This window comes from Condylura cristata, unplaced genomic scaffold, assembly GCF_000260355.1.
Source record: "Condylura cristata isolate star-nosed mole 26May11 unplaced genomic scaffold, ConCri1.0 scaffold00025, whole genome shotgun sequence".
NCBI lineage: Eukaryota > Metazoa > Chordata > Mammalia > Eulipotyphla > Talpidae > Condylura > Condylura cristata.
In genome coordinates this window covers 26,989,829-26,990,240 of record NW_004567126.1, presented here as the reverse complement: position 1 = coordinate 26,990,240, position 412 = coordinate 26,989,829, and positions in this window count along the sequence as shown.

Below are 412 nucleotides of genomic sequence, written 5' to 3'. Positions count from 1 at the left end.
GCAGGGGTCTAGCGCCCCCTAGCGGCTAGGGAATCAAAAAAGAAAATCTAAGCGGGGGTGGTTCCTTGTGAGGTGAGGGGAGAGGGGAGACAACCCACTTCTTAGTGGAGTAGAGGGAGAGACACCTCATAGACAAGGTGATTTCGGGTAGCGATGAGGCCTATGAAGGCAGCAAATGTTTGTTCAACGAATGAATTAATGAACGACGCTGAGTCTATGAGGAACGAGAAGTGGGCAGGGCGGTAGGGAGAAAGGGGTTGGGGATTAAATGTCAGAGACAGAGCCAATGGAATTTTCATTTATCCATTCATTCAGCAAATACGGGGCATGTCACGCACCGGGGTGGGGGTGTCCAGCGGTGCAGGGAACATAAGAAATAACTTGGCAAAGAGACAAAGATCTAAGTAAACAT